This window comes from Coloeus monedula (assembly GCF_965178545.1).
Source record: "Coloeus monedula genome assembly, chromosome: 9".
Lineage (NCBI taxonomy): Eukaryota > Metazoa > Chordata > Aves > Passeriformes > Corvidae > Coloeus > Coloeus monedula.
In genome coordinates this window covers 8691699-8719604 of record NC_138789.1, presented here as the reverse complement: position 1 = coordinate 8719604, position 27906 = coordinate 8691699, and positions in this window count along the sequence as shown.

Below are 27906 nucleotides of genomic sequence, written 5' to 3'. Positions count from 1 at the left end.
TTTTGTTGACCAGAACATGCTGAAACTAACGGAGAGATCTTCTAACTTTTCAATTCATCACAGTAATTCCTATAAAATAGGAACCCATTTACAAGTCTTTTAGCAGCCAAATTAACTTATTTTATTCTTCTGCTTTCACAGATATCTAAGTTTGCAGTCATCAAAATATTCTTGAAAGTTTTTTGTTGCTTTATTTTCCCTCTGCAACTACTTAACCACTTCTTTGCAAAGGTGGACAATTCTTTATTTTTAGCTAAAGTTTAGCTGCCACATAGAAGACTCATGTGAAAGTCCACTGATAAATTGTTGAGATTCATAGTGCCTGTATTCTGGTTTCCAATATATTTTTATTTTAAACTAGGAGCATTCATCCTTGTTTCAGCAGATCCTGGGACAGTTCATACAAGGTCATGTTTAATTATGCATGACATCCTTGATTTTAAAGTCTTGACAACAAAAATGGTTTGTGTTGATGTATTGCCAGATGTACCCACAAGTTAACAGTGAGAGCACCTTAGCAGTGCTTTCTTAACATTCAGGAAGTTTGTTATTGTTCCTTCTGAGAATTTCGTTGTTTCTCCTGTGCACTGCCCAGAGTGAATCAAAAAACCTTCCCCTAAACACACCAAGTGAACCAAGGCATAAAAACATGAGACATGAATAACAACCTTAAGCAAACCGCACATCAGAAAGGTATATAATTCACTCAAATTAAAAAAAAAAATTAAAAAAAATTAGTTGAAGAGCTTAGCAAAAAATTCCATTTATTCACCAGATTAGAAAACAAAAAACCAAACAAACCAATCCCCAACAAAATTCCCAGTAATTTCTTTGTTTCAAATCCAGCATACTCATAGATAGATTAGCTCTGTTTCAGGTGAAAATCAAGCCCTGAAAAATATGCATAATAATCACAGATTCAAGAAACACTGTGTAGACAGCTCTTGAAACAAAGGCCAATATTAAGTGACCTGGATAACTAACTAGAAGTAACTTTCTGCTTTGAACAGCAAAAATTCTTTCAGCACTATGGTCCTAATTTAGTACTTTGTTTAGGTATTTTAAGATAGATGACAACGGTCATAGGCAAAAAAAAAAGCATGTTAGTGTACTCACATACATTCATTTTCACAGTACTATCTTCTGCTGTGCTTATCAGTACCATGAAAGCACCTAATCATTACCAGAGGCGGTTGCAGTGAAGTATAAAAATGGATCTTGCCACAGAACTGATTATTAGAGATTTAAAGGAGCTAGAGGAAATATAAATGCCTGCACAAAGTCAGTGAAAAGTCAGTATTTCTTTCTGTAATACAGAGATTTTACAAATGCTTCCTAAAAAAAGAAATATTTCTGTAGAATGGTGCTTCTCTTCTGAGACAGGAATTCTTTCAGCCTTAGAATGTTCTTTTTCTTATCTACTTCTGACTAATTAACACTGAGAGCTTTGGCTTTGTAGTATATTTGCCCTGCATGTTGTTAAATTGGTCAAGTAATAAGATATGACAATGCAAGTCAGGTAGTTATGAGATAATCATTTTGCCTCTCCAAGAAAACGGATGAGAAGGAGATAAAGCCAAGTGTCCTTCACACTAATGGGTGTAATTACTTACTAGTACCTATTCCCTGTGGAATTTCACATTCCTTTAACAAAGCCTGATCTGCACAGGACCTGCCAGTGTGCACATATGGACAGTCTATGTGTGCACTACACAAACACACATTTTTCACTGCCCATACATTTGCATCTGATCATATTACTGATCTTTACAAGTGACCTGACTACTGAACAGTGTTGGTGGTGTCAGGTGAAGCATGGAAATGAAAGCCTCAATATAAAGAAAAGATTCTGAAAAAATTAACATCTCAAAAAATTGTTGAACAGAACCAATCAAAAATCCTCAAACTTGTTTTCCTCATTTCCTAATTCACGTTAAAAGCTCAAACTGATGCTGATATACAGATCTACAGAACATGTGTCAACTTCTGACTTCTCCAGTAAATAACTAAATGCAAAGGAAAAAAACTGTGAAAACATCATGAAACTTAAGCGTCTTTAACTCTACAAGTCAATTATTAAAATATTAAGGTAACAGATTTAAATGAGAAAATTCTCATTGATGAAAAAAACCAAACATTGTTAAATATTTGTTTACAGATGTATCCCAGAAACCACAGGGTTTAAAAATGAATGTTAGAAGTAATTTATGCAGGTTTTTTTCAGAGTACTCCCAGAAGCCTTCTGAGTAGCGCTTTGCAAAAGTTTTTTCACAAAACTGTTGGAAAGTTCAAGCTAAAAGTAAAGGGGGTTAGGGCTAGGCACAAAAATCTCTGCAAACAGTTAAGAGCTCTGTGACACCTCCTACAGAATTCTTAACTCTGGAACAAAAAACACCCCCCTCTAAGTTTCACCCAGGGAGTTTTCTTAACAGCTCTAGTTTTCTCTTTCGAAATGATCAGGCTGACTGGTTTTTTGGACATCATTAGTTTGACCAAAAATATATTCTCAGACTATATTGTGATTTAGTTGCTCCTGGGATTAAATAACTTGTCCTTCTATCCTTCTACTGAAACTCCCTTCCCTATAAGATTCAATTCTGCCATTCTCATTGTTAGTTATTATGGAATACCTTTATTTTCAGAAATTAACTTTAATGAACCTCTGATTTTCTGGACAATGACCTCTCTTCAAATCATCATTTGCAAAACTGAACCCAAATTCTGCTCAGTTTTTAGGTGGGGATTAGTGGAAGGAATTTATGACCAAATATTTATCAAAAATACCATACTCAACATTTGAACTGAAGCAACAAAGTATAAACAAAGTATATGAATGCTTCATATTCAGCATAAGAACCTGTTTCTTTCATCTTGTTCAAGTTCTGCTTAAAATTAATCATCCATTAGGATCATGTACTCCTTCATTGATAATACCCAATTTTTGTGACTTGAGAGGAAGAAGTTTCCAAAGGAACGAACAGCTGCAGCTCAAAAACTTTACTTGATTTGCATTTGCAGAACAAGAATCATGGCTCATGCTGAACTCCTGTTCTAAATCACAGTTTCTCTGGGGCTTTAAAAGCCTCGGAGACCTCTTTGCTCTCTCTTGGTCCACATGTCTAAAACAAAACAGTATAAACAGGATGGAGCTATGATTTCAATGTTTCCATTTTCTCCAGACTTGAAACAGTTTCTGTTTTGCAGTTCTTTGCTTTTTTCCTTCAACAAGTTTGTGTCCAGAGGAAGATAAACACTGAGAGTAAGAGAAATGAGGAAGATAGTACAAGTGTACAAAACAGGTTGTTTTAAAACAATGTAGAGTCAGATCTGATTATAAAACATGCATATCATTTTTCATATCTATTTCTAATATTTTTAGGATCCGGTTTACTTTTTACATTAATAACATTTAGTTTAGTAATAGCTGAGTGCTTATTTTTATTAATGTAGGTTTGTAGGCACATGGATCACCAGTATGTTTAAACATTAATCTGCAGCAGATAAATCTGTTTATATTTCCTTGGTTATAATACTGTGCTCAAATAGAGTATGTAACTTGAATAATGAAAATGAGGCAATTATGCAGAATATATGAATTTTACTGTCATAAAATATTTCTTAGCATTTATCTACATTTATTCACTGCAGCTCTCTTTTAAAAGGATAATTCAGTGTAACTAAAATAGCAGTGATCATATCGCATTATGGCTCTTACAGTCTAACCTATCAATTACACAAAAGGCAATATAAGACTTCAGAAACAGACTCCCAACATCAAAAAGTTCTAAACTTTATCTCCCTCACCTCCTTTTTCTAAACATATTTTATTTTATTTTGTAGCAACACAATTGTCTTGGGCAGTCGAGTGTAGAAATGCAGCAGATTTACTACTGGCTCTGCAGTCTAACATTTCAACCCCATGCATTTTACCCTAAGGTTGGCAACTACCATGTATAATCTTAAACTGCTAATTCCTCTACTGCTGTATTCTGGGAATCCCATCTTTATGAATGGCACATCTGCTGTGAATATGTAAAGCACCCCACTTTGACTCACATACTCATAATTTTCAGAATGTTAACCCATATATTCCTTTAATTTACCTGAACTTGTGAGGGGATTTGTATTTAGATTTTTTCAGGAGTAGGGTTGTGTTCTTGTTTTGTTCTTTTTTTAATATGTTAAAGGTTTTGACATTGTGAACTTTACAACCACTTGTATTTAATACTCTAACTCTTTTATTATTTAACTTTAATTACCTAACATGCTGTTAGATATCTATAAACACATCTGTATTGTGCCCAGTAAGCCTACATCAGGGATTTACATTAAACCAGTATTTACATTCTGGAACTGGGTACCATAAGCCCTTTTTACTTGCACTTTATCCACTGTCAGGAGAAAAGCTGTAGAGTTGCTGCTGCATAGTTAAAAAAATTCTCACTGCAGAGCAGTTCCTAGAATTTTCACATAAGTTTAGTGTCTCACGCACATAATCACAAAGTAGTGATAGGCTGAGAAAGCAGCCTACATATTCCTTAACAGCTACAGTTCTACCTAGTCAAATATTCAGGGAAAAAGTTTAGCAGGGCTAAAACTGCAATAAGACAGAGAGAGTTTAGCAATAAGTTGCAAGGTCAGATATGACTGGACTTAGACTTGGACAAAACATGCAGTTACCTGCAGAAGAAAAGTACAGAAACAGGAGACAACTTACCCCTACCACCTTCCATAGCCCACTCACAATCCACTGAGTGCCATCACAGCATTCATTTTTTCCCCTCTCAGTCCACGAATCTGAACCATCTCTGCTTTCCTTGCCTTTAGATTATTAAGTACAATCTGTTAGAATGAGACAAATCTCACTGTCCCACCAGGTACGAGTCCTCCACATACAGTGTCTCCCCACTTTGGGGCTCATAGAAGGTAAAATTCTTTCATTATCATACAATTAACTGCAAATAATTGACTCTCTTTGCCTTGCATAAGAAGAGCTATATGGAAAAACCACAAGTTCAATAAGTTAGCAAGAGCCTCAATTTGCTTTTGATTTGTTTTCAGTGTTTACGCTGTGCTTAATAGATTGTTGTTGGAGAGAGAGACAGTAAAAATTCCTTCTGGTAAACAATTTAGATTAAGAATTAAAATTAGAGATAAATAATGATCCAATTTTACTGAGACGGAATGCAACTGAGAAGAATGCAAATTGAAGCATCTTGATGGCAAATTAAGTTGTTTCATTATCTTTTATAAATTGCTTTGGGAGGATTCACTCTTAGCTAATGAGTATAAAACTGAAGACCAAATTACATTTTTTTCTTCCCTGGGAGTTTCAGTCTTTGAGGTCAAAGGGAGTCTCTCAAAGTGACTTTAACAGAGCCTGGGCCCATGACAGTTACCAGAAGCAGCCATCACTCTCATGCTAGCGGCACTAAAAAGTGTGTCAAAACCCAGCAAAAATCAATCCACTTCTAATCCATTTCATGGTCATTTCAATTAGTGTCCTTTCTCTCAGAAGTCTTCACAAAGTGTGAGGTCTACTGCTTGCAAAACAATAGACACTCACCATACCACTGAAAGGTCAAAGGAAAACTGAATGAAAAAAAAATCAGAATCAGTCACACTGAAAGAGACTTTTGAAGGTCATCTGGCCCATTATCCTGCTCTTATCATCACTTTTCACAGGAAAAATGCAAACAGCATGTAGTTATGTTGAAAATGTATCTTAAGAAATATATACAACAAGAAACTCCAGAGTGAAATCAAGTATTTGTGTAACAATTAGTGCTGTACTGATGCCATTACTGTATTATCATTGTCATTATTAACCATGATAATGTGGGAGCAGCCAGTGATTTCTATTACACGTGCACACTAGTCATACCAATGAAAGCTCCTGCCCCTCCAGCCCAGTTTAAACCAGCATACCACTGACCCAAAGTAATGGGAGCCAGTCACTCCTGACCCATCCTGAATCCCTGGGTCTTGGCTGGTGGGCCCAGGGCTGCCCATGCCATTTCCATCACCCACTCAGGCACCTGCCGTGTCTGCGTTTGGGTGTTCTGGCTTAGGTGGGTGGTGCATGCCCATGGCCTTGTCAGACACAGCAGCCCCTGAGTAGTTTCAGATTTTCTGTCTTTCTACATCCAGTCAGCAGCCTGATAAACAGTGACTTTTTAAATTCCTGTGCCTGGGTTACAAAGGATGCCAAGTTTTTACAAATTTATCTGTGCTTCTTTGCCACATGAACCTAAAGCTTTACATCAGGATTTGCTGTAGGCCACAGCTTTCACGTAAGCCTCCACTGTAACAACGATGTGTGCTTTGCTTGTTTTCCCAGCTCAGTACATAGCGGGAGAGGTGCAGACTCTACTTGCCCAGAGCAGGGCAGGCGATGCCCCATGACTGCACTCTAAAAGATGGTCTCCTCACCTCCTGCCTTTGGAAATATGGTTTTATAAAATGAAGGTCTACCTGTGAGATTGTTCTGGTTGTTACGGACCCGAAGATCCCCTCCGGTGTACGGATTTGGGAGAAGTAGTAGTGTATTTTCTGTGAGTGCCTGCCATATTTGTACACAACTGTGTAGTCAATGAAGGCAACAGCAGCTTCTCTCCAGATACTGGGAGGCTGCCCATAGGCAGCCTGTAAGCAGCACCCATCCAAACAAGGAGGAATGGACTAACAGCAACCATGTAATGTTCAGCTGGAAGAGCCAAAACTGGCTCTTCCAGCACTTCGGACCAAACTGGTTTTGGCCCACAGAAAAAGCCTACATGAACTCCAGAATGCACCACAGAGATGAGATGCTCGTTTCGCTACTTGCTTCCCTTGTCACGGAGTTCTGGCCTCTCTCAGCTGACCTCTCTCCCTCAGATATTAAGTACTGCCAGAGACTGATGCCACCAGAGTCACCATGCAGCATCAGACTCCTGGCATCTTATATCTTTGAGACTGCTCAGAAGCTCAAGAGAACTGTCTAACTTCATGTAAAGTAACAGAAAAAAACTTCAGGTGTGGCATCTCCACATGCTTTGGTCCTGTGCTTCCATATGTAAAATGAATTTTTCAGATTCAAAGAAGCTGTTTTTAAATAAGACACAGAATATTGAAGTATTTCCAGAGTATATTTTTCCAAACCGTTCCATGGATACTGGGGAGTCACAGTAGCTTATTTCTGATCTCACAGTTTGCCAACTTCCATAATTACAATCTCACAGGCTTTGGTTTTCATCTTAGCAGTTCCACTCAAGTGGCTCTCATTACAATTTGTATCCTAACCCCAGGATGCTGCCAAGATTTCGTGTGTTCGGAACAGTGACACAGCCTGTTCTGGAATCCATGCTGCTTTCATTTTGCTGTGCCAAATTCCATACTGGATTCCATTTTGCAACATTCTGTAGAGGTACACTTTGGAAAGAGTGTAACACTGGACTTACAAGGGTGTACAAAATAATATATGAACTACTTATCTCAGAACCCCGTCTCTCAGATTTTCTATTTTTCTACTTTGGTTAAAGAAGCAGTAATTCCTAAGATTCAACAAGTTGGTGCATTTCAAACAGCCACCAGTGGATAGCAACCTAAGTGACTCACAATGCATAAATTTGATGTGGAAAATAGAATTTGAGCAACTGTATTGCTATTCTAACTGCTTGCTTTTAAATACATTTGTTAGTTTATTATTGTTAGACTTAGCCCTCAAAAAAAAATCCACGCAAAGAAAACAAAACAAGACAACTATCCATATTGCTTGTAAGAAGTACTAACAACACAAGATACCTCATTCTTGAAATCCCCACATGGTAGAAAGATAAATGGAACCTGCCACAGCCTTAACAATGGAAGAGTTAAAGAGAAATCCATACAATAAACACCCTTAACACTATTGATATATTCACTGATGTCTCAAAACATGGTACACATGATCCCCAGTGTGTACTTTGGCCAACACATTCCATACAGAAGCCTGGCTAAATAGACTGGTTTGCAGAATAAGGAGAACAGATTAAGAAAGTAAAAGACCATTTTATAAGCACTTGTATGGGAGCCACTAAGTTTTATGTGTTATCTTCAAGTGCAGCCAGCACTGCCTTAGACCTTGCAATGATAAATAAATGGTTCCATGACTGACCTACACAATCTCCTCGTGAAGGCCAGGAATAATTCCTTCTGCAATTCATGAAGTGCCCATCCCAAAATTCACAACAAGCACTCTGCAGAGGCTACCACAGCAACCACAGCAATCACCTCAGCCTGGAACTGGGCTGGAAACAGCCTGGGCTTGGTGACCTCCACACTCACCTGCTGCAGCAGCACATCCTTCCAGCCCACCCCACACTGGGCAAGGGGTGCGGTCTGTTTCTTACTTGCACTAAAGCAGATTAAATAACAAAATCTCTGGCTCCATACTGAGCATTTCCCTGACTAATTCTGCTTTTCAGTGACTAAACTGACCCCAGTGGGAAAAGCACAGTTGCATCCAAGAGATATCATAGAGCTCAAGCTCATGTGTATAAATCTTTAAATGGAGCAGGAAATTTTACCATCATAAGAGCTAAGTTGAATTGTTACACCTTAAACCCCTAATTTTTGAATTCAAATCAAGCCTTACAAAATAATATGTTCCTATCATTTCTGATTTCTGAATCTTCACAGTTGACTGCTTTAAAATAGTGATGGGAAATATGAGTTACAAGCAAGTAATATATCTACCAGAGATCAAGCGTTCTCCAAGGATTTTTGATGATTACATTATATTATTTAATATTTAAATATAATTCAATAATATTTGACTGGCATTTTTCAAATCTGAAGAGCTCGAGGAGGAAGACAGTCTATTTATACAAAGTACATAGCACAACTACATAGTAATTAATCAAAAGCTCTTTCAAATTATTTTCACTCATCCTTCACATCAAGAATAGAAATCAATAACAGGAAATGCTTACATTAAAGTAGTTTTGAAATCAAGATAATTATAGAAATTTCTGACATCTTCAGAAAATAAGCAAGAGCAGAGTTTGCCAGATTAAATCTCTAATGTGAGGTTCATTACCAATAAACTGAACAGTTTTGTCCCCCCAAACATTCAACAAAAATCCTTCTAAATAATCATTGAGTCTTAAAGTTAACAGGTGTCATAGAGCTTTATAAAGTGTAGGGGTTTTTTACACTATGCTGCAGATAAAAGCATCTTCCTTAATTTTTTCTTCAATCATTCTTCATTTGTTTTTTAACCATGCTGACTTTTAATTGAATGGAACATCAGAATTTTAAAATTGCTCCACTAAACATGAAATAGGATGTATTTCTGAACTGTAGTATTAAAATTCAGATCTGCGTTACTTCTCATTCTCCTCAGTTAAGATCTTTCCCAAAATACTGCCTCTTTGCAAATGCCAGAGGAAAACAATCAATCTTTAATACAGAAAGATACGAACTTTCTATTGATTTGTTGAAGTCTAATCTGATATCTAAATGTAAATTATTCACTTCAGTAGCTTTGTTTTTAAGCCATTAATTAAAAGTCTGACATATAATAAGCCATTAGTTTTGTTTCTTACTGTTTTCTTCTTTTCCTATACCTGATGTGCTGTTAAGAACTGCTCAAACCCTATAGTCTTAGGAGTCCATTGTTGCTAATCTTCTGTATTGATCAAAAAAACCCTAAAGGCTTCTAATAGATGATAAAAAGATAAGGATATGGTTCTAAAAAGATTAACAAGACCCCACATTAACAAGATTCTGCCATCAAGTAGTTGTGGGAGAGGGAGGTGAGTGAATGGGACTTTCAGTGGGAGAAAGTTCACACCAGTGAAAGGAAAAGCAAGCATCTACAGAGGGTCTGTGTGCTTCATCTTCCAGGATCAACTGCCTGCTCATGTTACTGGGCCCAAAGGGGCACAAGCAATTGGGCAACACTGATGGCAATGCTTAGCAGTGTGCAGGGGGAGGATGTGATGCAAATAAAACCTCTTATTCCCAAATCGTTTATCCAAACAGGCTAAGGATCACTGGGATTTACAGCTACCTAAAAGTCAGCTCCAACAATAAATCTGTGCAGAGACAGCAGGTTATACAGCACTGCTTTTGACAAGGAGCTCCTATGAATTTTGCATGTGATTGCTTCTTCCAGCACAGATGTGAAGTCCTGGTAGAGCCACTGAAAAAGCCTTTTAAGGCTTCTCTGAAAGCTGCTTTTCTGTACATTTACAGACTGAGTGTGTCCAGCCTGCGACACATCCTGCACTGAACCTGAGCACTTCACTGAAGGAACAGCCGTCCCAGGTTTGGTTAGAAAAATGCCATGGATTGAGTTAGGGCTGTCTCTAACACAGATCACAGCAATTCTCCAAGAGAAAAAGTGGGACTTCCAGCTCTGGGAACCAATACTGCAAACTGTGTCACACCCAAGGGCTTGTGAAGGTATGTGACAGGAAGCCTGGGGGATTCAGTTTAGTGGAGGAAAATTTCAAAGGTACTGGTCTAGACAGATGACTTACAGCAAGAACCCCTCATCTAGATCCAAGCAGTAAATCCAATTAAATACCTTCATAGTCTAAGCAAAAAAACCCACAGAGAACAGCAAGATTCCACCATAAATATGGGAGCAAAAATCAATGAAGTGAACTCAAGTTCAGTCATCTGATGAACAATGCCCAAATTCACAAAAAATTACAAAGCTTGTTAAATGGTACATTTTGTTGTTTACCCAGAGCTTCCTCAGGCTAGCAAGGATGACAGGAGATGACTTTTCATGTTTTGGGAAGTCCAAGATTCATATCAGCATTCTTAATATAATTTCTCTTTCAAATAATGTTCCATAGCAAACATCAAATATAATTTTAAAAATAATGATCTAGAAACGGTCTTGATTTTCTTAGAGAATCACAGCAGTCAGGAAGGCCAAACTGGTGGTTCAAGTTCAGTACTGAAGAACTGTTATTGACTTTTTGGAAGGCACTAACAACAGACAGGGAAAATAGAGCCATATTAGGTAGTTCTCGAATATGCCAGTTATTTTATATATAGATATATGACATGTTTTAACTTGAGCTTCTTACTCAGTAGCTCAAGCCCAGATTTGTATTTTAGGAAACATACTATCCATAGGAACACTGTTAAAAAACCTCATTTATGTTAAATGGCTTAGTAATTGCGGTTACTACATGCATGTATCACACTTCCAAACTGTACCTGAAGATTTTTTTTTGTCAATACCTGTTCACAAAACAGATCAAAATGAAAATCTTTCATGTTGTTCATGGCACCATTTAGACTCATTTAGGGACAATGTCAAAAAATCCCCTGAAGTTCAGTTAAAGTTTTTTTTCTCTAAATCCCATTTGAAAAATTACATCTTCAGGTTAAACAAAACAAAAACAAACAAACAAACAAACAAACAAGCTAAATACATTAAGTACAAGCCACATTAAAGTAATTTTAAAGTTTTCAGCTGTAAGAAAATAGGGTGCATACCAACACCACCACTACAAACTCAGTGTCAGGTCTCCTGAAGGAAGCATGATACCTACGGCATTGATACATTTATAAAATATTAAATAAGATTTCTTGTTAAAAAACCCCTTTACTGCAATTTATATGTACATAACTTTGTAATTGCCTCCTCTTCTATGGCATTTTCATACATAAAAAAAGAAAAAATTAAAATAATCTTTCAATAATAATTTCCTCCTGCTGGGTTCCAGTCCCAGCTGCTGGGAATCATTATATGGCAGGATTCGTATTAGTTTATTACTCTGTCCTCAGGGAGAAAATGCAGCTTTCTGCAGAGAAGCTGCACAAGCTTGGGGCTTGATTTCTATTTGTCCAAATGTTTTGGTTGAACTGTAACTCTGCAAGCACGACATTTACTCTGCCAACAGCGTGAGCCTGACAGTTTTAAAGACTGCACAGAAAACTTGCACGCAAGAACACAGGCAAGCCAGAAAAACGTCAAAGGATGTGAAAAGGAACAAGCTGGGCAGCTTGGAAAACTCTCATTATGAATTGGAGCTGTGCTTGGCTCAAACACATTTGGCACCAGCATCAGCACTCTGTTAGTCTTTATGCTTCTGAAATATTCACAAGTGCTACAAGGACCAAAGTAGTTTATTTCCAATTTGCCAGTTTTCCTAAGCTAATTAAATATCTATGAAAGCAATTTGTGCTTACTGGAATCCAGCTTTTAATTTTTATAAGGATAAAATGACTAGGATTCAAATGATAATTCATATTGCTTTGTTCATCTATATACATCAAATAAACACCTTTTTTTCTCCATCCAAATAGTGTCTAAAAACAAACAATTCAATTAGCTTGGTTATGAAATCTGTGCAGTGACATCCCAAGAGATGAAATGCAGGGCCAATGATACACAATAGTCTCATGACAATTTTTTTAAAAAGATAAATATTTACATCTGTAGTGTCTCACCACGGAATAGGATGTAACCCAGTCATCACATTTTAGATAGGAATAGAGATGCACACTTGAGGATTTCTCCCAGGTTCTGTCTAAGCAGAGCATACAGATTGTTTTAAACAGCAGCCAGTTTTCAGGTTGCCATTCAAGGACTAGACTAGATTTGAGTATTAATGAGCCCAGGACTCAGGATGATCTTCACATTTTTATTGTTTAGCTGGAGTGTTCAAGTTTCACCTTCATTGCAATGAGCAGTATCTTATTTCCAATGCAGAACCACTGAACTGGGAGCCAAGCTTCTGGAGTAAAGAAAGTATTCAAGTGCTGGTGAGGTGACAAGTGTGTGATTTCAGAGCACAGCTGCACACAGCATCAGCTGTCTCCTTCCTTAGCTTGCTTATCACCAATGACATTATGGGGAGGTACAAACCTTAGTGCCATGAATATGCAGGAAGGCAGGTGCAGCACTCAGATCAGCCACTCTGCTGCTTTGTCAAAGAATAGTTTCAGCCTATTTTCCACCTAAAAAGTCTTTGAAAACTATAGCTTTCATCATACTTTTTTCTTTCCTCTCCAAAGTCAGTCATGGGACTTCCAAAGCAAAAAACCAAACCAACTTGTGCTGCAGTTCAGAAAGTGTATTTTCAATGGCTAATGGAAAAGCTATAAACTCTTTTACACTCCCTAAACTTAGTCTTTCTCAGTAAAATCATAATCAGCTCTTCTAACTTACAGCCTCTTCATTTCTTATTAAATTGAATGGATAAAGGATGGTAGATCTTAAGACTTTGGAAGAAAGTCTTCTAAATTAAATGAGAATTGAGTCTCAGTGATGAATATATAAAATTTTTGACCTGTTCTTCATATTTGTCACAGCCACCTCTGATTGCCTGAACAGCCACATTTACCATTTCTTCTCAAGTTTCAACAAAACAAATACAGATTTCCACAAATACTAAACAAGGAAACAAACTGCTGAAGCAGCTGATCAGAGCCAAGCATTTTGCAGTCCAGAGAATCAGACAGATGAGAGACCTTTCAGCTTCCCTAACGGAGCCTTACTCCAGCTGACACCAAAAAGGTGTGACATGGGCTTGCCAGAAAAGCAGAAGAAATCTAAGCAGAAGATACAGTCCCTACAGAGAAGCAGGGTACTGAGTGAGATGGATTTTGACATGAGTCAATTTGCAGTTCAATATCCCAATGATACAAGGGACAGAAAGAATTACACAGAGCCTTTGCCAAGGAATGGGAGCTGGTAAGCTGAGCAGTGTTCATCGTAATGGCCTATTATCAATCCAACAAAATTATTTATTACTAGGACCTATGAACTCAGAGGCTTTTTGTAGGAGTGTTCATTTGCCCTCCACAGACAGCACAAGAAATTGAAGCCTGTAGTTCCAATGTGCCATGCATATAAATCAATAGCAGATAAATCAATTGTCAGGTAGGGAGATTTCCAGCTTTTTACTTCATCCACATGATTGGCATTTTAAATGGGTGTGTTCTGTAGGAATGCTGGAAAGGTAAAGCCAAGGCAGCACTGCTTCCTTAGGTGATGCCACTAAGGAGCACACACCACGGAGGAGCTTTCCTGGTCCTGCATGCTTCTCCATGAAACCCTTGATAAGGGTTTTCTACCTTGTCCCTCCATTCCAGTCTAAACAAAAGTATCATTAACTTGTGTGCTGAGAGCATCTCAGCAGCCTCTGAGCTCAGAAAAGCTTTCAGAGCACAGTGCTGCCCCTGGGACACAAAGCTCCTTTCGTATTGTCAAAGCAAAAGGTTATCTGCAATGAGCCAGAGACAACTCCTTAGAAAAGAATGTTTTCCTTCCAATAACCCCTCCCCATGAGAGCTATTTCTCTTCACTTCCTTTAACACTTTGCACAGTTTCACCTATTTTTTTCCCCTTATTACACTATCACAGTCATTGCTGAAACTGTGCTGGCCCTATATTGCAGCAGTGATGCAAAAGAGAATTTCCAGCAGAGCTTCTGAAAATTAAAAAAAAAAAAAAGTTTTATCTGGAACAAAAAGTACATTATAAATAAAGAAAAGAACAATCCATGGTAAAGGTCTCAGCTCAAATAAAATTTTACTGAGGCTGTGCATCATGGACTCTTGGACTTCACCACAACAAGACTTCCAGGAAACGTCACTGAATTTTGTCATTCCCATCCCATTCCTAACATCCTAACTGCCAAGCTTTTGCAATAAATATGTGACCCTAGAGAAACCTCACTTTTCTTTCTGCCATTCCTTATCAGGTGTAGGGTATAACCAATGCATTTGAGGCTTTGAAAAAAATTAAACATGACTCACATTGAGTAGACTTCAGTCTTGGACTATTCTGAGAGTTCTGCTGTTTGTGTCCAATTTCTTCATAAAATCCTCACTGCTTAAACCTGTGCCCAGTGCACACCTCGAGTGAGTTGATGTTTCCTGGAGAAATCTGGAGCATCTACCCGAGCTGTACTTCTCCATACCTGTTAAAATAAACAGAGTTCTTATCAAAGGGGAAAACCAAGCAAACAAACACCTCACCACAGAACCCCCCCCCAGCAAAACAACTGTTAATTTTATTCTCAAAAGAACTCAAACCAATAAAAGTGTTCTGGGGCTTTTTGCTAATCAAGGAGAAATCTGCATGTACAGTCTATATCCCTGAAGCTGGGTAAATGGATAATGCCTAAATGGGTGGCTTGACTGGATAAAAATTTGATCTTTAACTGATGTACATTTTAGTTTTTCCCAGGTTATAGTTAAAATGTATAAGCAACATAACAAAATACAAGAGAAGAGCATTACATTTTAGTCCTCCAGTTCTCAAAATACTTTGATCCTTCAATGTTCTCAATCTCCTTTTTTTATTTTTTTGCTTCAGTTTCTTCTTACAAGCAACAATACCAGTACTAAATAATAAATTGGTATATTTTAACAACTGGGTTAAAGTATTTCTATAGCCTGTATGCAGATTTGCAATCAGATATTTGAGAAATTGCAGAAATTGGCAGATTAAAATTATTAAGAATATTCCCAGTATAATTAGACTAGAAATCTACCTTCTGTGTAGTACTGTTACAATCAAATCTATTTCTGTGTCCTGATTTTTATAACAAAAAGTCACAAATGCCTACACACTGGTTTTAACCCCAAGAAAGCAGGGCCATCACTTAAGCAAACGACCAGAAAAATGTGAAGAAAAAGCTTTGCAGAGTTTCTGCCATAAATGTAATTATTTTGTGTACTAAGTTGTAAGACTTAAGCACAGATGCAGCAGCAAAATGAAATTTGAATACTGCCTGGGAGTGTAAGTTCATTACTCAGAACTTATTGCCTGCTAACAAAGATGTCCTTAGATCATAAATTACAGGGTTTTTACAGTCTCTAAATACCTTGAACTGGATGTTTTTTTAAAATGCTGAGGTTAGAAAGAGCAAAAATATATCTGGAAATTTCTCTTTTTTATTGTAGAAATGAGGATTTTCAAAATCAGCACTAATATTCCACAATATTAATAATTAATGAATTTTAAGTATTAAACATATTTATTACTTAATAAAAAGGGAAAAACTTTGAATGCCAAATCCTGATGGTTTTGGGGGACAGAGATGCTTGGTTGCGGTGAGAGTGGTACCACCACAAATGAATGACTTTACTCCTAAGTCATTTAATTCTCCTCTGAGGAGCTCCTCCCTCCTGGTGACTGCTGAGGTTTCCATTTACTTAATGTTTACTCTACACTCCAGAAAATTGCCAATCCACCTCTGAGCCATCCCATTATAACCCTGGGCTTTTCACCTCATGCCCTTATCTTTTTCTTCAGTAATTCGGGCTTGAGAATAAGTGTGGAGGACAGAAGAGAAATAAAAGCTGCTTCTACCTTGTTCATATTATCAATCAGATACAAGAAAATATGCAACACTGTAAGCATAAGATTTTAGTAGAAGGGCAAAGCCCTCAAAGTAGGCGTGCTCTTCCCTCCCCTTTTTTAATTAATCCACCAACAATATAAATCCCTACACATAGTGAAGAAAAAAATCCTTAAAATATGCCCTGTCTTCACATTAAAACCATTGTGTTAAAATTTACAGGTTTTTAGTGAACACAATACAAACATAAATAATCATTCCAAAATATCCTGTATTAGAAATTTACTAAAATGTCAAATCTATACCTTGGATTTTAAACTTTCCTAAAAGACTTGAATCTCCCTCTGGAAATGCTCTCTACTTAAAATGTTGAAGTGGACATTTAGAGACATGTAAGGAAATTACTTTATACTCAAAACACATAAATATACATTGTGCTCAAGATCTGATCAGCCAGAAGTCACACAGAGCACAGCAAGGACTGAGATACCATATGAACACACCAGTAGCTGGAAAAAAACACTGTTTAGTGAGTGGATAAAACCACCAATACTTGAAAATAAAGCAATGAAATTGTTTTCTTATAAACCAGAGATACGTGTGAATATTTACTTTCATAAGATTAAACTACCAGCTAATGGCAAATGTTCCCTGTTTTTACCAATAGAAATTACCCAAGTTTCTCCGAACTGCTGGAAGAAAAGTTTGCAAGTTATTTTCGAGTTAGATATATGCAAAGTTCCTCATTATGGAAGCCCTGTGAGGAATGGCTGAGGGAGCTGGGGTTGTTTAGCCTGGAGAAAAGGAGACTCAGAGGTGACCTTATCACTCTCTACAACTCCCTGAAGGGTGGCTGTAGTCAGGTGGGGGTTGTCTCTTTTTCCAGGCAACAGCTGACAGAATGAGAGGACACAGTCTCAAGCTGTGCCAAGGGAAATTTAGGCTGGATGTTAGGAAAAGATTTTTTACTGAAAGAGTGATGAAGTTCTGGAATTGTCTGCCCAGGGAGGTGGTGAAGTCACCATCCCTGGATGTGTTTAAAAAAAGACTGGATGTGGCACTTAGTGCTGTGGTTTAGTTCAGGTGGTGTTAGGGCATGGGTTGGACTCAGTGGTCTTGAAGGTCTCTTCCAACCTTCTTCCACAGATTCTGTGATTCTGTGATTATATATTTTATTTTGCAATTGGTGGATTTCAACTCTGATTTAATATAACTTGTGTAAAATTCACCCACCACTTAAGGCTTATTTTAATTTATTGGGGTTTTTTTAATTGCCAAGCTTCGGAACTTCTTAAAAAGCCAGCACATCTAAATGCAGGAAATCTGAGTGTATTCCCTTTCACTTTTTCAGCAGTTTCTCTCTGGATATTTACAAATGTGTATTAAAACACCTATGCTGGGCTTATATCACAGAAGACATCCCGTTCAAGCAGTTGTGGATTTTGTGGGTGACAAAAAATCTGTTCAGCTTGGGAAGCCATTTATGTTGCTCAGCTCTTTTCTCAGCCAGTGGAGAAGAGGAATAAGAGGGAATAGGAGACGGAAAGATGGATAAAGCAGAGATAAGGCGTGTGGCTGCTGAGCTGCAGTTGCTTTCCTGATTGCTTCTGCAGAGTTTATGAAGTTTTCCATGTCAGCTACACTGCAGCAATAGGTAGTTTCAGTGCACCCAGCTTCATTAGAAAGTCAAATAAGAAAGGATGAATTCCAGGAGCTGAAAGACCAAGTTTAATTCAGAACACTTCTTTCCTCATTCTGAAATATTTGTGTATGTTTAATACAGTTATAGAACCCAACAAATACTGGCAATCAGCATAAGAAGTAGATGATTAATAGCTCAAATGAAGGAAAATGTCATTTTCAATAGCACAAACATTCCCACCACCCAGTGAATAGCAGCAGTGACTCTCAGTCCACCACCAACTACCACTCTAGCAGACACCCACCCCACACTTCCCCAGCAATTCATGCATTTTGAAAGGTTTAACAAATCCCTTAGAGCCACAGGGGTAGCTTTCATAACAGAAAGGTGCACCTAAAGAGGAAAGAGGATTATATCCACATAAGGCCAACAAAATTATTCTATTTTTCCTATATCATAGCTAGAGAAGCTCTAGCTAGTTTGATGTCAGTGTTCTCAGGCCTTTTCTTCCTGGAAGAAAACACAGGCTAACACTGGGGACAAGCAAGCCCAGCCTTCCCCAGGCTCTTCCTGCAAACACTGCTCCTGATAACAAGGCTGTTTCATGTGCCAACATCTGGAATGACAACACCACAATTTGGGTGCACACAGGCAACAGATATTTTCTTAGGTGTATAGTAACCCAAGCACAGAAGTACTTAATTTTCTTTTGGATCTGATTGTACTGAAAGGCTTTATGAGCTTCTGGACATCTGCAAAGCTGCTTGCTCCTAATGTTTATTTTTCTGATTCATACATGAACCAAGCAAGGTTTGTTGCTCACCATCCTGCAGCAGACAGGCACTTTGGATCTATTCTGAATTAGATGATTTGTTTCACAGTCACTGGGCAAATTTCCTTCTTTCATGTGCTTCAAATAAGTTAAGAACAAAATAAATATTAGAAATAAATTTCATTGGTTGCACTTGCACCCTATCTAAAAGGTATGCAGACAAATGATGAGCTGCTGAGAATGTTGTTCAACAAATGACTCCTTATCTTGCCAAATCACATTCATTGTCTTCATTGTAAAACCATGTTCCCCTGCAAATTAATGCACCAAAGAAGCAGGCTGAGAGAAGCCCAAGCCCAAGTCAAAGTAATTACTAGAAATTTAGGATTACATACAGGCTCCTCTCAGAGTTTTCCGGTCCAGGAACAAGTGTCACTCTCGTGTAGGTCTGCATCTGGAACAGCATTCTTGATCAGTAACTGCACTTCAGAGCACTGAGACTTTACATAGCAGTCTTTTCAAATACCACCTTTATTGCCCAGAGATTATGACTTAAAGACCCTGGCTCACACAGCACACTTAGTTCCCTAAGAATATTCACAACATTATTTGATGATAAACTGCACCAAAAAGGGGATCTAAAAACAGAATTAATTCAGAACTGTGCATCTGCTGGTTTTCAACCAAATGTGCTACAACACCTTATTTTTCATGTGAAACAACTCCAGAGAGACTGAGCTGACAGCACTGACCACACCACCACATGGCATCACAGGATCAGTCTGTGAAATTATGCTGAATTTTTAGCTAGTATTTCAATTTAGCTAGTATTTCTATTTTTAGCTAGTATATCAATACCCAAACAAGAGGTGGCCCTATTTTTCTAAAATACAGAGCAGTGTGTTCACTTCTGGCTTCTCTTGCTCCCGAGCTCCTGCTTTGCGTGGAGTTTAGTTTTGGTAGCACAGAGAAATTGCAACTTTCACAGTAACCATTAGCATCAACGTCCCGTAACTACCTTTCCACTGAATGAGTAGCGCCTTATGTTGTACTTTTCCTTTTGCACAGAGGGGAATACACATGTCAAGTCTGACACTATTACGCTAATTTGGAAGAATGCTTGTAGTGAATTCCCTTGATGCAGTCTGCAGCTGAGAGCCCAAGCCTGTCTTCCTATTGTTGCCAAAGCGCTGAAGTTCCTGAATTTATTAACTTCAGCAGGTGTGTCAAGAAGCTGCCACTAAACAGTTCCCTGATTGAAAAAGCTGAGATCAATATCTTTGATACAAATCAACTTCTCCTACATGTACCAACTCCTCCACTTCAGTTTCTCTTTGTGTCAGCTTGACAGGGAAGCACAGTGGAGCAGCCAGGCCAGTGCTGGTAAGAGATCCCTCCACTGGCACAGTCTGTGTGCCTCAGAACCAGCTGCTTTCACTGGCAAGGAAACCCAAAAAGGGGAAAGGTGCCTGAACTCATGGATTCTTCCCTTGCCTTCAGCACAGCTGTCACAGACATGTGCTGTAATTCTGCTACTGTCTGTCACATGAAGCTGAAAATCTGCCCCACACTTAGGATGCTTAATATGCTGTCTCAAAGGGATCCACTGCGGATTTCTATTCCATGAACATAAGGAGGAAGCCCCCCCACCCTTTTTTTGGTTAAATACATAGAGCAGGTTATTTCATACCCTTTTACAGTATCTTCTGATGGGCAGATCTTGAATCATGATGGTATTACACAAACTAACAGCTAGTGCAGCACAGACCTCAGCATCTTAGATCAGCCTAATGTACTCTGAAAAAAAACCACTGCCACATTTCAGTGTCAGGAAACAGCAAAGAGTTTAAGAAGAAATAAACTCAGCAAAACGCTCTTAACAAAACTGATCTGGACTGCACTTAGAGTCACACTACCATAATAGTTATAGCTCATTCCTCTGTTAACCAGATAAATAATTTGCAGGTATAGTTACAGTTAAAATACATGGAATTTGAAAATATATTTTTTCTCCTCTATCAAAAACTCCCATCTTCTTTGGAACTGTTTGCTAGTAAGCCCATGAAGAGACTGTGGTTAGCTGAAAACAAATTTGAATTTATTTAGTGGGAAAAACCCCATAAAATTAATAGTCCTTAAGATCATTCAAAAATGATAATTATAATTTTTGAAAATCATTACCTTCCACAGGACATAACATTCAGATGTTTTTAGCGCAGCTCTGTGCAGGAGATACAGATATCTGAATTTTATTCTATTCTTGTCTTAATATTTGCTTCAGAGGTATTTACTTTAATGTTTCTACTTCTTCTGGCCTATACACCTTAGCACAAGGCCTCCTACAGGCATTAGGCATTAGTTTAAAAATAGACATATCATATGTGAAAGCCATCACAAAACCAGAAAACACCCCATCCACACAAACTATTTCTGCCCTTCCCAAATTCCTCCAAACAAAAAATACCCCATCCACACAAACTGTTCTTGTCCTTCCCAGATTCCCCTGGTACCACAGCTCTGCTCAGTTTAGCAGAGGTGTCTCTGGGATAGGTATCATCGAGTCTGACAGCAAACCCACCACTGCCCTGCCCACCACTAAACCACGTCCCTGAGTACCACATCTACACATCTCTTAAAAATCTCCAGGGATGGCAACTCAAACACTTCCAGGGACAGCCTGTTCCAGTGCTTGACAACCATCTCAGCGAAAAAGTTTTCCCTAAAATCCAGTCTAAACCTCCCCTGAAGCAATTAAAGGGCATTTCCTCTCAACCAGTCACTTGCTAGCTGGGAGAAGAGACTGACCCTCACTTGTTACACCCTCCTTTCAGGTGGCTGTAGAGAGTTATAGAGTCTCCCCTGAGCCTCCTTTTCTCCAGGCTGATCCCCCCAACTCCCTCAGCCGCTCCTCAGACTTGTGTTCCAGACCCTTCCCCGGCTCTGTTGCCTTCTCTGAATTCGCTCCAGCACCTCAGGGTCCTTCTTGTGTGTGAAGAGCACGGAGCAATTCTTCACTACAGGCACATTTAGCATCCTCTGATTCTTAATTTTCTGTTAAGAAACACAGCTCCATTAACCTGATTCTATTCTAGAGAGAAATATTTTCCTTGAAATAATAAATATGGGAGAGCAGCAAGTTTTCTCTGTTTCCTCTGGGAATTTGCAGTTTTGTAGCCTGACCTTGTTTACAATTTGACTCTGTTCACATTGATTCATGCTTTGCATTTAAATCTCTTCCTGCGTTAGCTGTAACTCACATAATGTATCTATATGTTGTGTTTCTGTTCTCACATTGGAAATATAAACTCCTTTGGACAGGGACTAAATCCTCAATAGGCGTTTTTATGCTACCTGGCACACAGGAGTTCCAGTATCATTCCTTAGCACAACAAATGAACACCTCCCTCAGTGAAAATGCATGTCCTAACCTTTCACAGCTATTTACTGTGCAAGCTGACCTCTTGCACTGCGCTGCCTCTGCTCATAATAGCTCTCTTCTCTTGTCCTCTCCAAAATTTCCTACTCATCCCAAAGGCCTGATGGATCCAGGCTGCTGAGAGCTGCACATTGCTGCAGTAACCTTTGTGAGAGGGAGCTGCTGTGCCTTGTAACAGCCAAGGACCTCGCTTGCAAACTGCAGGTCCCTTAGACTATCCAGCTGTATTTAGTTATGGAGTCCTTCTACTTCCAGGCTACTCATTTGCACAGCATTTATACAAACTGAACTTTTAGACCTTGAGCTCTCTGAAATTAATGAAGACCTTGATTGATTTTTTTTTTTTGATTGATGCAGATGGACAGAATTTATGTATTAAAAAAAGCTCAAAGGATTATTCTACTCCAACTAATGATGAGAAAAAAGTTACACTTTATGCAAAACACATGGATATTGTCCAAAACACATAGGTGCATACAGAAATACTGATTATTGGCTATACTCAGTGAATATATTAATTTTCTTTTTTGACTATGCTCAATACTATTTAAAAAAGTATCTCCAAGCTTTCAATCTAGTGAAAGGCCGTAACACATTACTTAAGTAAACAATTACATATTGCAAAATAATTACTAGCATGTGAGCAAATCAAAGAGCTCGTGATCAAATGAATAAGTTAAAGTCTATTTATTGAAAACAGTACCAAATATGTAAGGGTATGTTCTCAAAAGCTGAAGTCACTTCACAGGTTCATGAGCAGAAAATTCATGCGAATAATAATAATGAATTCTGGCTCAAGTTTTTAAATCTAGGAAATCCATTTCCTTAGTCATAATATTCCAATCACAACGCACTGTGTGGATCTCATATAACAGTGTTGCTTATTCTTTTACAAAAGACTCGCACTTTTAATTTTCGATGAGAGGCACAACACAATTTACACTTCAGTGACGTTTCAAAACCCTCAGCTGCCCTCCCTCTGACATTTCCCATTCCCCCATCCTCCCTGTGGTATATTCCCTCTTAAACTCAAAGGAACAGCACTTTACACTCCACCTTTTAAAATTCACTTTCCTTGATCTTGAGCAACCAGAGACAGACAAGACAAATTCTCACCAACTCTTTCTGCAATTGTGCTTCTTTCCTGGTGAAATCCCCTGCTGAATAGGTAATAAATTTGTCTCTCTCAATCACCCTATGATCCACTAATACACTTTCTTGTTCCTCTCTCATTTCCTATGAAAACATTTCCACCGCCAGTAGGAACCCTGTTGTTAATTTCAAGAACACAAATTTTTATCTGGAGATGAAATGTAACAATACTGCAACTGTGACACAGCTCAAGGACATCCAATTTAAAGCAAGCAAACAAACACTGAGCCTCCTCCTCTCTCACAGTGCCACTCAGTTCGCAGTAATGAAGAGAAAAGGCACAAGGACCCAGGGCTTCAGACTGTTTTCCTATTATTCAAGTTAAACTGTAATATGGAATGGGAAAACAAAGCTAAAGGAAGAGTTGAAGCCCACTTACAACAGGGAAAGGTCATGCCATGTTTCCCAGTATCAATGCCAATTACAAAAACCAGTATCACTTGAGAAATAGAAATGTTTTTAATACAGTCACTAGCAATCCAAATTCCATACACCACCATAAATAATGTTACCCAGCAGCTTCCTACAACTATTTCTGGTGAAGTTGTTACTGCAGTATCGCTCTGCCAGGGCTGTTAGAGGCAATGTGGGCTGACACATCTGTGACAGGAGGCTGCAGCACCCAGACGTGAGTGACAACCTGCAGACTCACCAGGACTGAAAGAGAATGGTGCTGGGCACAAATTTCTTCAGATCATACCCCTTGTCTCCCTCCAAGAGTGTGCAGCTCTTCCCTGGGCACCTAAAACACTTTCTTTATTCATCTTTGTACCAAAATTATTCAGACGCGACTGCACTCTCCCAGTAAAGGTCACATATTTAGAGAAGTTAAAACTTAGACCATTTTTTTTTTATATCTTAAACCATCTTTCAAAAAACCTTGAACCAAAAACGTATAATACAAACACCACCACAAATGTGAAACAGCAAAGATTAAATTAAGAAGCAATTTGAATAAGCAAAATTATTGTCGCAGATAAAAGGAAGCCCTAGCTTTTCATCTCTCAAGAGAAAAATCAGGATTTTGGTTCTGTGGGCAGATTTAAAATTCAGAATACATAAATTTGAATTGAAATAGCAACATCTTTTTACTGTCCAAGTAACTGATGTGGTCGCTGCCTCAAGTCTAAACAGTTACTCTTGTAAAAAGTCTCTTTATGCTTCTCATTCATTTGGATTAGACTTTTCCTATTTATTCAATAATAAATTATTCAAGCATTAAACCATCTTGCTGTTTTTTCATGGCAGTTGTTGGGTTGTATTTAACTTTACTTCACTTGTCCTTAAGCCACTATGACACCAAATTCACCATTTTTAAAATAACTGTCACTGAGGTGAGTTAAATAAGGCGATATATACCAGACACATCATTTACATTACTAAAACCAGCCATGCTTTCATCCTTTCTAGTTTATATTGCACTACAGGGGATGAAGTCAATGCAAGACAAGAGCATGTTAAAGTTTTGTGACTGTTTTGATGACTTTCCTTGGAGATAATGTTCTATGGAGGTAATTACGTATTGCTTCTTTCCTTTCAGATCAGATGCACCTGGAATACACTTATGAATTCTAAATATTAGTAGTTAAATATTAACATTAGGTAATAAAATGCTGTGTCATTATAGCATACTAAAGAAAATGCTGGTATTCAGGTTTCAAATAAGGATACTCCTTTTACAAATTCCAGAACACTTGAAGTAAAGAAGAAGCCATCTTTCACAACAGAACATTTCAGCCTCAAATTATTTACTTGCAAGTGAATAGATTTACAAGTTTGAATTTGGCAACTGCTCTACCAAAACCTTTTAAGTACCAATAGTTCATTCCAGCTGAGATGTACAAATTTGGTTTTTTATTCTCAAATATTTATTAATAAATATCCCTCAAACTGCTCTTCTGGAAGGACAGAGGAAAAGTGTCCACACTTATAAACAAACATTGTTTATATAACATGATATTAATGGACTTAAGAGTTCCTTGACAGATCTGCACTCCATCAATATGATTCCAAAGAGCCTTTCAGGCACAGTCCTGCTAACTGCATTTTGGCAAAACATGGGTGCTTTTTATCTTTTCAGGAAACATACACCAAAAAATTCTACCAATCCACTATGATTTTGTTTCCATATATACGTTCTCTCCCTTGGACTGGCTTTTTCCCAGGCCCATTTTATGAAACAATTTGAAGTATTATTCATACTGGTCAAAAGAAATCAGACTCCTTTTTTTGCTTTTTTTGGGTGGACTGTCCCTGGCATTATTGAAAAATATCTTTAAAAAGCCACTGGGGGACAGTTTGTCCTTGGATAGAATGTGTAGAGTGTGCAGCTGCAGAGCAAGAGAAAGAGAAAACAATCAATGCTAGCTGATATCAATAGAAATCCCCATTAATAGCAGTTTCATGGCAAGATGTTTGTGACATGGTCATCATTCACTTCCTTGGGGAACATACTTCAGGATAATGAAGCTGGACCGGAATCCATCTGTCAGGGGGTCAGGAACCAAAGAGAACCACAACAACCCTACACAAACTTCCTTCCCAGCACAAGCAATTACGATGCAATCTGGTGAGGCAGAACCCTGGCTAGAGTGTGGCAGCTGAAACCACATAAAAACACTCTGTTGTCTTTAAAAGATGTGTAAGTCCCTTGCTTAACATATTGACCTTGAACTGTTCATATTTGAGAGGTTGTTTCACATCTCCACAATTCTCAGATGACATTTCCTATTCACTGCAAACCTGTTCATATTTCTGGACCCTCAATGTCCAGCACTGCTCTTGAATAATTTTTCATACACTCCATTAAAATTATAATAAATTTGAAATAAATTTTTACCTTTTCTACAGTGATATTCCATTAGAATTCTGGGAGCCAAATGTTAACTCCCCTGCAAGATTTTAAATTTCCATCTGGTTAGCAGTGATTTTCTTTCATCCCTGTTTTTTCCTAGGAGCACAGGAGATAATACCTCCATTCCAGTGCAGACCAGTGCTGCTGCACCAGCACAACGAGAGCTGTGCCAGGGCACCACTGGGGAAAGGCTTTGTAATTAACTGCAACTGCCACAGCTGAGAGGGCACAAAAAAAGCCTTTGTGGGGATTTCAGGAACTCTCCAGCTATCTCACAGCCAAAACTCACTTTTGCTTTCTTTTTATGCTAAGTATGTACATTCAGAAAAACTTTCCACTCCATTTTCTGCACTAGAAAATTGTATTAGTGCAAATAATGGGACAGAATATGAACTCAGGAGGCCATCACAGCTTCCACCACAGTTACAAAACAGTGTTAAGGTGGCTGTTACTGCTGAGATATCCAAGCTTGGATTGAACTTTCTAACACTCAATGTCTCTTCAAAAAACAACACAAATCTGTCTGTAAGCATGTCTGTAGAAGACATTGTCTCTTTGTGGCCAAACTACTGCTTTCATTTGGTACTGAATTCTAGTGAATTCACAGTTGGTAGCAGAATTTATTCTCATCCTCTGTTGATGATTTTTTTTCAAATATGCATGATTACATTCTTTTCTTGGAAGAGAGGACAATGAGTAAATAGAACTGAAAGAAGGAATCCAAATCTTTGTCCCTGCTGCGTGTTATATTACACATGCACGCATATAAATGCACACATTATGTATATTTTCTGCTGATAAGTCAAGTAACCCAGCAAAGAAATATAGCATGGCCTTCACAAAAAAGCCTTCAGGGTTTTTGCTGTTACCTTATGCCAATCCTGTACTAGCAAGTTATGCTTCTTTGAGTTGTGACCAGGTTTCTGAAAGTTAAGTTAAGCCAAGGAGAGAAATTGCATTGAAATGTTTAGGATTATTCCCATCATTAACTTGACCCAAATGCTCTATAAACCAAACATCTGCCTGGATCATTCACTTCTGTTTGCTGGTAGGAGATTCCAGGTCACTCAGGCATGTTTGCAAACATAAATGGGCCCAATTCTAAAGGCTTGTCGAGGTTGGTTTACAGAAGCTGAGATTTCCCTGCACCCCAGAGAACCACTAAAGAATAAATACTCACACTTTTCATTATATTTTTAAGTGCAGAAGCTTACATTCAAATTTTCTGAATGGGAGTCTATAGAAAGCCTGAACCAAAAAGCTTTTTATTGCCTGTAAAATTAATAATGAGAGGCAAATTGAAGCACAGATCAAGTGAATACCTGATGCCTTTATAAGCAAATGACAGCAATTAATTTTGAAAATATAATTTTAAAACCAGAATTTAGTGCTGTATATTTTTTTTAAAAAGTGAACTGACACAAGGAATAAATCAAAATCTAGGTGTTAGAAGATTTTTGTCATTTTTATGTCCATTATTAAATTCAAGTGGTTTCCTAAAACTCAAGAAAATTTCTTTCCTGCAGATAACATTTTAAAGTATTAGAGGATTTTGTACTGTTTACCCAAATCATTTGGTGGTGCTCTTTTCAGTACCTGTGGGCACCCATATAAATCTTATGTACCCACATTGTCTATTTTAATCCCTGTACTCAAGTTAAATGTCAAGATTAAAGGCAGATCTTGAGCCCACACGTAATCTCTTTTACATTGTGGGTATGGAGCCACTAATCTCAAATTTGTAATCAG